Source organism: Octopus bimaculoides, chromosome 6, assembly GCF_001194135.2.
Source record: "Octopus bimaculoides isolate UCB-OBI-ISO-001 chromosome 6, ASM119413v2, whole genome shotgun sequence".
In the NCBI taxonomy this organism is placed as follows: domain Eukaryota; kingdom Metazoa; phylum Mollusca; class Cephalopoda; order Octopoda; family Octopodidae; genus Octopus; species Octopus bimaculoides.
In genome coordinates this window covers 30202455-30212759 of record NC_068986.1, presented here as the reverse complement: position 1 = coordinate 30212759, position 10305 = coordinate 30202455, and the positions used below count along the sequence as shown (strand labels likewise).

Genomic DNA, 10305 nt, shown 5'->3' with positions numbered 1-10305 from the left:
ACACACACACACACACACACACATTTGTCATAATGTACCAACGTCAGGAATAAAAATTAGCCAAGATACAAAAACTTCAAGGAGGAAAATTTTCAAAGAAGCAATGTTCACAGATCTCAAATGATCTTCATCAAAGAACAAGGTTCAATGCAAAAATTTGTTATGCTAATGAAGGCAATGATGAAAAGGAATATGTAAGTGTTATGAAAACTACTTCAGATATTTATTGCCAGTTACTAAATAGCAATAAAGTTTTGGTTACTACATAAACCCAGCATCAAATGTAAATGTGTTCTTGTGAAACATTTCAAACACAATGCCATTTATGTTCAATAGGTGTTACTACATATTGCTTACTACATATACAAACTTGAACAGTGGTAAATCTTTCATCAGTTTTGACAATGAGCATTCACTTGTTCAATCAGTTGAAATGCGAGGGTCATTAAATGTATGTGTCAGTAGCTGAGTATTCCATAGACACATGCTGTCTTAGTGCAATTCCCAAGCTGGATTAGCATGGCACATCGTCGATGTCATCGTCATCATCATCATCATCATCATCATTATCATCGTCATCATCCTCCTCATATAATGTCCATTTTCCATGCTGGCCTAGTTTGGATAGTTTGACAGGAGTTGAGAAACAAGAGGGTTGTCCCAAGCTCTGTTGTCATATAGCATTCTTAAACTCTATCTTACAGAGAGTATTCTTAAATAGCTAAACAGAAATGAATGCTTCAGTCCACAGACTCGGTGATGAGTGAGTAATCACAGCACTGTTATTAAAAACAAATATAATTTCATTGGAATAATACGAAGCAGAAATTTAGATAATCTAAATTAATCCTGTCAGTTGCAGAAGATTAATATAACCCCTTAAATAGGCTTAATATAGCTTAGAATGTAATTTACAAATATAAAAGAGATCCTGGATGGTACAATTGTAGATAGAATACATAGTATGTGTGTAAATAAATATACATGCATACATAAGTATGTATATATATATATATATATATATATATATCATCATCATCATCATCATCGTTTAACATCCGCCTTCCATGCTAGCATGGGTTGGACGATTTGACTGAGGACTGGTGAAACCGGATGGCAACACCAGGCTCCAATCTAATTTGGCAGAGTTTCTACAGCTGGATGCCCTTCCTAACGCCAACCACTCAGAGAGTGTAGTGGGTGCTTTTACGTGTCACCCGCACGAAAACGGCCACGCTCGAAATGGTGTCTTTTATGTGCCACCCGCACAAGAGCCAGTCCGGGGGCACTGGCAACGATCTTGCTATATACATACATATATGAATATAAATAATGTTGTATGCAACCTTGAGAACCTCCTGCATGCTATGTGGAATGACTCAAGTACGTTTAAAAGATTCCTCATACTCAGATATTTAGAGATGATGTATGCATTAAGTGATATGTAGAACAGAAGTATGTTGGATTGAACATATGCTAATGGATAAATTTAGCTGTTTTTGTTTAACCCCAGGTCACCCTTGACTTAAAAGGCCTGTTATCAAAGGTGTTTTCAATGATGACCATGGTCTTCTTTCTTTCTTTCTTTTTTTCTTTCTTTCTTTTTTTCTTTCTTTCTTTTTTTCTTTCTTTCTTCCTCAGGCATAGTATTCCCATAGATATCATATCTGATGCGACCTTCTTTTTTAAGATGGTCTGGCCTAATCTTAGAAAGATTTGGCTACTGTTTCTAGCAGATAAAACAACCATGTAGAGACTCCCTCATGAAAATTAGTAATGAATAAACCCTATAATTTGTTATTATTTAGTCCCAGGTTAGCCTTGATAAAGTAGACCTATGACCAAAGGCATTCCAGTCGTGACCATCACATAATTTTGTATATCAAAACCTGCATTATCCAATGTATGCTTCTTTTTTTTTTTAATATAGTAGTGTAGTTTGAAGGAGATTTAGCCACTATTTCTAGTGCTTTGAGTGACCACATAGTGGCTAACTTGTTCAGTTGAAATATTATCAGTAGTCTGGGAAGGTCCCAATTGATAAATTAATAAATGCTGATACCGTAGAATTGGAGCATGCAGTTGTTGAACTGTCTGACACTGCATAAATATGGAGAAACAAGTTAATTTTGGAAACAGTTTATGTGGGTGAAGCTTTTGAGAAAGAAAACAAAAATAGGCCTCAACCTTTATTTTTATACATTTACTAGTCATCAACTAGAAATGATATTATTCATCAGAGAAGAAGAAGAAGAAGAAGAAGAAGAAGAAGAAGAGCTTCACATCAATTGAAAGAATATTCCAGTGCTAATTTTTATATTATTATGCAATACTGGCAATTTTTGAGGGCTAGAAGTTGAATCATGAGAATTTGGAATAAAGAAAAAAAATTCCTCATTGCTCATTTATATTTTGTAACACTTTGGCTACTAGTGATTCCTGCAATACAGAATGAATATAATATTTGTTCTGTACTGGACGAATCCCCAGTGATAACCATGTTATAAACCAATGTGGTCAGTTTATATAGAGAACTAGACAAATCTCTATCCTTTTCTTCCCCTTCTCTTTTACTTGTTACAGTCAATGGAATGCAGCTACATACTTAAAAAATTAATACATAATCTATTAGAAAATTAGACCACTGGTGCAAAAGAAAATATGGCAAAAATGGGTTTAGTCGGCAAAGTGTTAACCTGTCTAAGACCATCTTTGGTTCTATGATACAAATGTTCTGTTTAACCCTTAAGCAATCAGATTACTCTGTCAAATGTAATGCTTATTTACTCATATTGCTTTGAATTAATCATACATTATCTCATAGCTTCAATATTTCAATGACATGATTATTTATTTTAGAATGACATTGTAGGTATGTGTGAGAAGCCAGATCTGGCTGGTTTGAACATAAAACAGGTAAAATATTTCAGTTGGATACGGCCAGTTTAAATACTAAAGGGTTTAAGTGAACTACAATAAAACCTTGCGTTACATGCTAATATATGCTAATTTATACTAATTTATGTTCCAAACACCAGTTTAATAATGACAAAGTTATTCTATTCAATCCTTCATTATTTTCAAAATTAGGTAAAACAAATGCAGTTCATTTCAACAAAAGAATGATGACAAAAGTGTTTAACCTAGAACTAACTCACTAACCTTTATCAAAAGAGGAAATAGCTGTTAAAGCTATTTCAGTCGTCTAAGATTAGTAAATAGTTCAGATGGGATGATAGGTAAACAACTAGAAGGAAGTTACCAATTTTCTTGCCATGCAATCTGAACTACTTATTTAGCAACTAAGCATAACAGGAATCTGAACTAGGAACTTGCTTATATGACGTCAAACTGAAAGACATTGATAGTAAATTCAATGAATAAGTAATTTAAAAAGGAAAAGAATAAAAATAAAATTTTTTTAAATGCTGGAATAAATGTCTTAGAATGACATCATGCAAGAACTTCTAAATTCAGAGGACAAAAATGTTTTGACTTACCAAAAGCAGAACCATAAATTTATTCTGTGAAAGAGAGAAAAGAAAATGGAATGTAAAGGTGGTTTAGATTTATTACAGGAAAAATAAACTAGTTCTTATATAGATGAAAATGTATGTCAGTATATTGGTACTTAATTTATCGACCCCAAAAGGATGAAAGGCAAAGTTGACCTTGGTGCAAATTGAACTCAGAACGTAAAGACAGACGAAATACTGCTAAACATTTCACCTGGCGTGCTGACATTTCTGCCAGCTCATCGCCTTAGTATGTCAATATATTAATATAGTTATTGGTAACTAGACAGAAAATACATTTAATGAACATTTAGATATATGGTTGTGTGGTTAAGAAGTTCACTTTGCATGTGACCAAGTGATCCTGAGTTCAATTCCACAGTGTTTTGGGCAAGAGTCTTTTTCCATTGTCTCAGGTTGACTAATGCCTTGTGAGTGTAATTTAGTGGGCATGAAATATGTGAAAGCCCACTGTGTGTATGTGTGTGTCCTTCTGATATATATATTGGCACCAGATATAAAAACATCAGCATGAAAACTAGCAAACCAGTGTCTTTGAATGGAAATACTCTGTGGCAGCTATCGGCATATATTGTACAGAGGCTTTCTTGACATCATAATGCAGTGACTATAATGCAGTTATATCATAATGCAGCAATTCATTTAAAAGCTCTAACATATGCTCACACAACATGATGTAAAATATCTATAAAAAAAAAATAATATAAAAATATAGCCAATCTTAAAAGCAGTCATTTTTTTCCTTCACTCAGTCACATTATTTCCTACTGGTAGTTATCAAGAACTTGAGGAGTTTAATACAACTGAGTAAAGAAAGTCCGCCTAACATTAACAGCATATAATTTTATCTAAATATTAATAATGCTACTTTGATATTTAGGTGGCAAACTGGCAGAATCAATAGCACACTGCGCAAAATACTTAGCAGCAATTCATCTGGCTTTACATTCTGAGTTCAAATTCTGCACAGGACCACTTTCCCTTTCATCCTTTCAGGGTTGATAAAATAAGTACCAGTTGAATGCTGGGATTGATGTAATCGATTTACCCCACTCCCCTGAACTTACTGGCCTTGTGCCAAAATTTGAAACCAATAGCACTATTTAATATTAAGGCTGGCAGAAATGTTAGCACGCTGGGCAAAACGCTTAGCAGTATTTTGTCTGTCTTTAGATTCTGAGTTCAAATTCTGCCAAGGTCGACTTTGCCCTCCATCCTTTCAGGGTCAATAAATTAAGTACCAGTGACAAATTGGGGTCGATCTAATCGACTGGCCCTCTCCCCCCAAATTTTGGGCCCTTTGCTTGGAGTAGAAAAGAATACTAAGGAAGTAAGCTGGTAGAATCATTAGCATGCCAAAGTGTTTAGTGGCATTTCGTTCATCTTTACATTCTGAGTTCAAACTCCACCAAGGGTGACTTGGCCTTTCATCTTTTTGGTATCAATGAAATAAGCACCAGTTGAGTACTAGGGTTGATGTACTTGATTGGCCTCCTCTCAAAATTTCAGGCCTTGTGCCTACAGTAAAAAGGCTACTACTGCTTTGATATTATCTGCTGTGTAAATGCCAGTAATAAACTTTAACTCTGGGACCCAAAATCCAGTACACAGCCAGTTTTTACAGCATTAAGTGGACGCTCAACAAATCTCCCTCTAGACAAGACATTAATTTATGCAAGGTAACTATACCCCTAAAACATCAAATAGCCATTACTGTTTCTCCACAATCAAATGAACAGGGCAGAATTGACTGTCGTTCTTAGAAACATAGAATGACATCTGCAATGATGTTTAAATCCCACCCCAACAAGTCAACAACTCAATACCCACAATACTTCAGACAAAATTTATTTATGTTTGTTTGTATTCGCGCTTCATATTTACCTGTATTAGCAGGATCTTTAGAAATTTTATGTTTAATAAGTTTTCTGATTTCTGTTTTGAACGACACATTTATAGGATCTTCATAGCATCGTTTCAATAAAAGTTTTGATTTTGTCTTTGATTTTATTCCATAGTTAAGATTGTTAAAAGTGCAACATTTCAGCGTTTGTAATGACAAGCAGAATAACATTATAGACATTCCATATATCAAAACTGTAGTGGGAACATTTGGCAATCAGCTCACTGTATCTGATGTCGTGAGTCACTAGAATATTTCCCACATCACTGAAAAAGATCTGACCAATCAAGACTTCACCTGGAACCAGGTCCAGCAACAATTTCATCTTTTGGTGCATTTCTTTCTGAGCCCAACCATCACTATGTATTCAGCACACCTTAGCTTCTATGGAGAGATGAGATGGTAGGCAGACAGCAGAAAGATATGGTGGACAGCAGTTGACTGAAGCTGATAACAGTTAATGTAATGAACAGACGGCAGGAAGACCAGCAGCTAATCACAGTTTGACTGCTGCTACAATCACAGCTAACCAAGAAAAATTATCTCAAAACTCTATCAATGTTTGTTGCTTGTAGCAATGACATTTTTCTTCATTTTTAAAATGAATAAATATTTTACTTACCAACAATCTCAACAGATATCACTGTTTTTCTTTGTAAGAAGACTATGAAAAATTCTACATTTTCTTACTCACCATTTTTTAATTTCTTATTTATACCTGTCAGTGGTTTTTACATCTAAGTGATTGACCATATGTAATTTTTCCTCTTCATTAAACCCACAATTTAGTGAGTTCTACTATGTCCAACTATTTAACAACTTCCCCCTTTTCAAAATATCAAGACCTGAATTCTTCATCTAACATTCCAGAATTTATCTAACTTATTTAGCAGCTCTGATGGCAAATGAATATTTAGCTTAGAAGTCAAAATAATTTAAATCTTACTACTGGAATATTGATGTGTGGGTAAAGGAAAAGCAATTAAGTAAAATTCAGTTTAAATATCAAGAAATGCAAGGCCAATTATTAACACTGATGATTACAAACAGGAAGTTGTTGACAAGTTTATGAATCTGGTGGCCAGAAATCAGCAGATACTTCTCTCTTGAGTTTGAAATTGTACTGAGAATACTATAACCACCAAAAATCAGAAACTGAACATACACACACTCACATTAAACTACAAAGTTATAGTCAATCAAATTCCATTCACAAGGTGTTAGTCAACCTGAAGGCTACAAGAGGGGATGTTTGCTCAAGGTGGCATGTATTGAGATCAAATCTAGAATCCTACATTCAACATCCAAGGTTTCGTCACTCCTCTCTGAACCCCTTCCACTGCTGTCTGTCTCTGACAAATCATGGGCATGTAGGATCCAAATAGCATGTAAGATCATTTTGCCATCTTGTTTTTGGTTGGCCTTTTGATCTTGTCCATTGTCTTGTCCATTCCGTCACCCTGATTGTCCATCTGAAGAATAGCACTTGGTTGGGCAGCCTTTGAGAAGGTGGAAAATCTCTTGCAAAGTCGTGGGGGCTTTCATGAAAATTAAAAGAAAGATCTATGATGAGTGCATCCTGCCAGTCATGAGTTATGGCAATGAAACATGGGTTCTTAACACTTCCATCATGAATGCCCTCATTGCAGCCCAATGGAAAATGGAATGAATCATGCTTGGCATTACATTAAAGGACAAGAAAACAAATGCCTGGATTTGACAGCATTCAAGAGACAACATCATCCCAAGAACCATCAAGGAGAACAAATATAGATGGGCTGGCCATATTGCATGACTGAATTTGGAATCATGTAGTTACAAAACAAAACTTTTAAACTATATACTGCTGAATACCCACTTTCTGAGCCATAAATACTGTAAATAACCTCAAGAGGGTTCAAATATTATTAGAAGCAATGAGATAGGTTTGTGGGGTTAATAGAATATGAAGTAAATTTATTTAAAATTTCTGAATTGAAAACTAAAGTTTGAGAAAATATATTTGGAATATTTATATTTCAGAGGAAATAATATATACAATTTCTTTAAATGACAGCTGCTGCATCAAATCTTTCAGAAAGAAAACATCTGTTCTTTAACATGGCCACAGTTATATGACTGAAACTAAATTTAAAATTAAAACTATCTCTATACAAAAATAAAAACTATCTCTATACTCCTGGCAAGTTTATGGGCACATGTTCTTCTTTAGATTACTTTAAAAATTTAAATATTCCCTTGTTGATGCTAGGATTTTACAGGGTGTAATAAAATTCTATTACTATATTTATTGTTTATATATGGGAAGTGGATGGGTATGTCAGACAAAATTCCCTATGGTATTTAATTAGTCTTTTATGTTCTGAATTCATATCCTGCCAAGATCAACTTTGCTGTTCATCCTTCTGGGGGGATGGGGTGATGAGATAAGGAACCAATCAATTACAGGGGGTCAATTTAATCAACTATACCCTCAATACAAAAATATGTGACATTAAGCCCATGTTAGAAATCATTACTTTTTATTACTGGAGCCAGAAGTTCTCACTTTAAAATTTGGAATACTTGAGTCAGCAGATCCCAATTTTCTTAAAAATAGAAACTACTTGACTACCAAAACAAATAGATAAATAAAAAATAAATAAAAATAATAATGAATAATAAGTGAAAAAAAATAAAAGATAAAATATTTAACTGGTGTCCCACTGGTTATGACGATAAGGTTTCTAGTTGATCTGATCAATGAATCAGCCTGCTCATAAAATTGATGTGCAACTGGCTGAGCACTCCACAAGACACATGTACCCTTAATGTAGTTCTTAGGGATATTCAGCACGACACATAACATGACAAAGCTGGCCCTTTGAAATACAGGTACAATTCATTTTTGCCAGCTGAGTGGACTGGAGCAACATGAAATAAAGTGTCTTGCTCAAGGACACAATATGCCATTGAAAATCAAAGTTATGACCTTGCGATTGTGAGTCAGATATCCTAACCACTAATTAGCCAAAATTATAAAAGAATAATGATACAAAAAAAACAAAAAAACAATGATCACAAAAATATATTCCAGGTTTTAAAACATTTAGAAAATAATGGATAAACTAATGCCAGTTACCAGATACCCAGTTTTAAAAAAAGGGTAGTGGGACTTGCATGAATTGTGTAAGGCTAAATTAGCTGTTATCTCAGTTCTTGACGACTTTCTATCCCATATACGATACACTGACACCATCAAGAGTGGATAACAAAAAGTCAGAAGTTAAAATTCTGACAAGATCTGACTTAAAGGTTGCAAGTTATTGACCTGCACCTTTAAACAAATCACATTATTCTAATTTTCCTCTTCCATTTAAGTGAAAATAAAGTATCACTTTCACTCTGTAATTGAATACTTGGCATAAGACATCCAATTATAAAATTTAACTTTATAGATGTGTGCAAATATCAGAACTAACTAATTATCCATTCTCTATAAACACTCTTATTATATAATGGAAGGATGATGAACTAGAAGATTTGTTAGAGTAGTGTAAAGCCTTACAGTATTTGTTCTAGTTCTAAGGTGGTGAGCTGGCAGAAATGTTAGCACGCCAGGCGAAATGCTTAGTGGTATTTCGTCTGCCGTTACGTTCTGAGTTCAAATTCCGCCAAAGTCGACTTTGCCTTTCATTCTTTCGGGGTCGATAAATTAAGTACCAGTTATGCACTAGGGTCGATGTAATCGGCTTAACCCCTTTGTCTGTCCTTGTTTTTCCTCTCTACATTTAGCCCCTTGTGGGCAATAAAGAAATAAGAAATGTTAGCATGTTGAATGAAATACTTAGTGGTTATTTCATCTGTCTTTATGTTCTGAGTTCAAATTCTGCCAAAGTCGACTTTCCCTTTCATCCTTCTGGGGTCGATAAATTAAGTACCAGTTGGGGTGGGTCTAATTGACTAGCCCACTCCCCAAAAATTTCGGGCCTTGTGTCTAGAGTAGAAAAGAATATTTGTTCTTGTTCTTTACAATCTGAGTTCAAATCCCACCATGGTCAGCTTTGCCTTCCATCTTTCTGGGGTTGACAAAATGAAGTACTAGCCAAGGATTGGGGTTGATGTAATTGACCAGCCAAACTTCCATCAAAATTGTTGACCTTGTGCCTAAAAATGATGACTTTTTGGACTGCAGTTATACAGAGGCCATAAACAACTGTATGACAAAAGAATTCTGCGATCTAAAGAAAAGCAGAAATTCACAAACAAAATGCATAACCTGCAGTTTTATCATCTAATTGTCATTATACTCACTCAATGATGTGAATTCATACTGTAAAGTAGCCATGAAACCAGGAAAAAGCCAGTGATTTAACCCATTAGCATTCAGATTACGCTGTCAAATGTAATGCTTATTTATTCACATTGTTTTTTAATTTATCATGCATTATCTCAAAATTTTGAGATTTCAATGATATGATTGTAAATTTTTTGACTGATATTGTTGAGTAGATGTGAGAAGCTGGATCTAGCTAGTTTGAACATAGAACAGATAGAATATTTGGGCAAGATGTAGCCAGTTTAAATGCTAAAGGGTTAAAGCAGGAACTCTGTACACTATAGATTTCTCTTATCTTCAGAAATTCAAAATAGAGATGTAAGTACAAACATAGCTATGTTGTTAAGAAGTTCACTTCACAATCCTGTGGTTCTGAGTTTGATTCTATTATGTAGCACTTTGGGCAAATGTCTGCTACTAGAACTTCAGGTTGATCAATACCGTCTTAGTGGAATCTGGCAGATAGAAACTATGTGGAAACCTGTGTGTGTGTGAGTGTGTGTGTGTGTGTGTGTGTGTGTGTGTGTGTGTGTGTGTGTGTGTGTGTG

General features: G+C 34.7%; 1 protein-coding gene across 5 annotated transcripts in view; it reads right to left on the bottom strand.

Moving 5' to 3' along the window:
- LOC106869351 (disks large-associated protein 1) overlaps window positions 1-10305 on the bottom strand; it is a 374528-nt gene that overhangs the window by 149421 nt on the left and 214802 nt on the right. For all 5 annotated transcript variants that reach the window (XM_052968669.1, XM_014915068.2, XM_052968667.1 and 2 more), the window contains exon 4: window positions 3501-3524. The gene's annotated coding sequence lies outside the window, so the exon portion shown is untranslated. The remainder of the gene's footprint in view (window positions 1-3500; window positions 3525-10305) is intronic.